The 3,818-nt window shown below is 33.6% G+C and overlaps 1 long non-coding RNA gene across 1 annotated transcript; it reads left to right on the plus strand.

Annotated features, from left to right (window-relative positions):
* On the plus strand, nucleotides 1,491-3,251 carry LOC108660767. The gene is made up of 3 exons (XR_001926444.1): nucleotides 1,491-1,532; nucleotides 2,184-2,266; nucleotides 3,117-3,251. It is a non-coding gene; the product is annotated as an uncharacterized LOC108660767 (long non-coding RNA).

A 3,818-nucleotide genomic window follows, 5' to 3' on the forward strand; every position in this document is an offset into this window, starting at 1 on the left:
GGATGACCACAATCAATCGAAGACCAACATAGGAGTATTTGGTGATAGGAAGGTTTAGGGACAAATGAAATCATTGGGAGAAAGAAGCCAATCTTCGTGCCTTCAAGTAGAAGATTGAAGAATTCCAAGCCAACCAATCAACGAGGACATCGACAAATTAAGTGGGAAAGGATGTGATGAGCCAAGCTTGTATAGGGTGATGATAGGGTAGAATTACATCGGAGATTAAGTCTTTTGTACTCGTAAGAGAGTTGTCCCCTTTTCAAACATTGTAATGGTATTTGGTGACAATTCTAGAAATACTTGTTAAGTCTTTAACGGGAAGACCATTTAGGAAGGGAATGTCCCAATCTCACACATTATAATGGCTGTTGGTGAAATACTTGTAAATCCTCATAAACTCTTTATATAGGGGTGAGCAGTCGACAGATTGTTGGACTGTCTCATTAGTAAAGGTATGTTTGTAGTGAATCATCTTGGATTACCCCTATGGCCCAGTGATGGCTTGTGTTGGTCCCTTTGTACTCGTTTTTATACTAATAAAATATTTTTCTTTATGTGGCTCTAGTGGTTACGTATATGGCGTTCGATATGCCCTATGATTTTGATGTATATTTCCTTTAGTCTAAGTTGTGGCTATTGTAGATGTTTTTTCAAATATAAACGAGTTATTGGTTGGCTTGCGTGGAAATGTCCACTCAAACACCTCATTGACTATCGCATACTTAAGCGAAGAAGCGTAGTTTGTGACATTGTGGCTAATCTCTATTTAAAGCCTGACCTTGTAAAATACTTGTCATAACATACATGTGATGATAGCATGATTGCATGCTAGGAGAGTCCCGAAAATTTTACAAAAGTAGGTATTGTACCTAGAGGTACAACAAAGTTGATTTAAGCCTCGAACTAGATCAAATATGAATTTTAAGGTGAAATTAAGAGCTTCACAGTCTAGGGATGACTCAAAATGGTAATTCGGAGTTTGATGATCAATTTGGAGTCAAACCAAAATTTTCACTATCCAATGACAAAATGGTCATTTGCCACCTAGGGACAAAATAAAAATTTTTAGAAAAGATTTTTGGGCCCCATTTGACTTATTGGAGTATGATTTGAGTATTGGAGTATGATTTGAGGTTGAGAAGTGAAAAAAAATTGTAATCCCGGTATTTTTTGGAGCATAGGGGTAAAATGGTAATTTTGTCACCCTAAGGGCAAAATTGTAATTTTACACACCAAACACTTGTCCAGCACATGGATTTTATCCAATATTATCATGGATAATTGAAGAAATTTATATGGTGGAGAGAGAAAGCTTAATAGTTAAGAAATGACACATGGACCAATAATATGGTGACATGTGTCAAGTTTATATCCATTTATTTTTTTAGCTTTAAAATCAGCAAAAATCAGCCTATTTTCTTCATTATGGCCGGCCAAAGCATGAAGTGAAGAAGAACAAAGAAAGAACAAAACCAAGGTGGGAAAATTGAAGAAAAAATATGGGATTTCAAGGGATTAAGCTAATAAAGGTAAAATTTTGTGATTTTATCTTGTGATTTACACTACCCATGCTATCTTTTTCATTTTCCCAGCTTAGAACTCAAGTTTTCATGATGAACCCATGCTGGCCAAATTTGAGAGGAGAGGTTTTGAGCATTCATTTTGCTAGATTTCAAGTTAATTAAGTGTTTTTGGTTGTTTAGTAATGGAAAGTATGAAAATCTAGCAAGAAATCACTTTGTTCTTCATAAACCCACAAACGGTCGAATTTTCTAGGGAGGATATTGAGGTTGAAATTGATGATATTTCATGATATTTTGGTAGTATTTAATGATTGGTGAGGCTAGAAATTTAATGGAAAATTTTGGCATGAAAATATGAATTTTTACCTAATGTATAGACATGTGCGATTTATGGTTCCAACTGATAAATTGAATTATATTCACAGTCATTGAGGTATTTTAAGTATAATTGGAGTGTAGAAAGTGAAAGAAATCGATTTGGAGTTAAATTGGAGGTTTTAGCCAATTACACCGAGAATAGTGCGAATTAGGTCGAATACCGTATTTAAACGACTATTCGGACATTTTTGCATTCCATATCATGTATTAGTAGTCTAAATTAGTTTAATTTCGATTTAGTACCAATGTAGAAGTTTCTCGATTTTGTACTATGTCTAGGTGGTGAATCCTCCGATAAAGGCAAGAAAATTGTATCCGAGGATCGGTAGTCAGAGTACTCTAGAAATTCGACTCCCAAAATAGTGAGTAACCTTATCATCATTTTAATTATCAAAAGTATGTTTTAACTCGGTTTTGGTAAAATTTTATGAAAATGAGTTAAATGGCTAATTTTAGGTTTTGCAAACAAAAATTTGTTTAAATGAAAAAATTTTATAAATTGTCTTGAAACGAAATAACGATTTTGAAAATAGAGTAATTGGAGACTACCGGTATGTTGTAAATTTATGATTGGAAATTGATGGCTTATGTTACATTGTTATTGTGTTGGCATGACTGGCTGAGCTGTGTTTTATGAATTGTATGAATTGTTTTATTTTACCCTTGCAGGCTGGGTAGTAAAATATTAGCTTTGACATGTTGTTAAAATTTTATTATATGGTGGGTTTAGCTTGCTGTAGTAGGCGAATTCTGTGAACCAACCTATTAGAGGGGCACGAAATCCTGATATATATATATATATATATGTACCTCGGTCGGAGAGACGCGTAGGGTATCTCCTGAGGTATGGACAGAGGTCAAGTCACGCTGAACCACCTCGTGATGATGGAATCCGCTAACGCCAAGGAATGGCTGTATTTTTCAAACTAAAAATATGTTTACGTGTATACGAACTTTTTAACAGCCTTGGCGGACTCGGTTAGATGACTCGGCCAAGGTATCCCCGAGAATGATTTTGGCAGGAGCCAAGCTTTTAAGATACTCATAAGCCATGTTGAATATTTAAATGACATGAATATTTATGTTATGAAATACATATTGAGATGAAATATTTTAATTGTCTCATTTTACTCGACTTTAGATATTTTGGATGATGTTTGTTTACTCACTAGGATTATCAAATCTCACCACTCTCCTTTCCACCAATTTCAGGTTCAGATTAGGCTATAGATAGCTGAGTTCATTAAGGACTACCCTTGGATTTGCATTCCTTCAAACTATAGATTCACAGTCCTCTTTACTTTTAGTTATTCGGGGGCCCACTTGTTATTGTAAACTAAATTAAATACTCTAACTTACTGTATTACAGTATGTATGAATTTATTTAGCTTTTACGCTATAAAAATTATTTACGTATAACTCTATAAATATTATTTTATAAGAAAATAGAATATTTTACTTAATATTTCTTTTTATTTTCTTATTATATCCAAATAATCGCAATTTTGTTTTAAATGAAGATTTTAGACTTTAAAACTCATTTTTGATTATGAATTATGTGTTTTGTACTCGCTTACTACATTTTTAGCGGATTTCGAGATTTTTAAGGAAAAATGACCAAAATGCCCCTGTGAGGAAAATTTTATTTTTCTATTGTTTTGAATTGGAAATAGTTTATAATCTCTTGAAACATGATTTTAGCAACTAATACTCATGGGGGAAGTGAGAAAAACTGATGTTAAGCCTTGCGAGGTTTCGATTGACATTTCAAGTAATGAATGTCTATCGAGACATCGCGGCTGTTGTCATGAGCTCGATGGAAGTTCCGGGTCATGACACTCTAATTAATTAAAATTATATTCATCACATGACATCCAACTTTATGCATAAAATAATTAAGTCACATGCATGTAT

Source organism: Theobroma cacao, chromosome 2, assembly GCF_000208745.1.
Source record: "Theobroma cacao cultivar B97-61/B2 chromosome 2, Criollo_cocoa_genome_V2, whole genome shotgun sequence".
NCBI classification, from domain to species: Eukaryota; Viridiplantae; Streptophyta; class Magnoliopsida; order Malvales; family Malvaceae; genus Theobroma; species Theobroma cacao.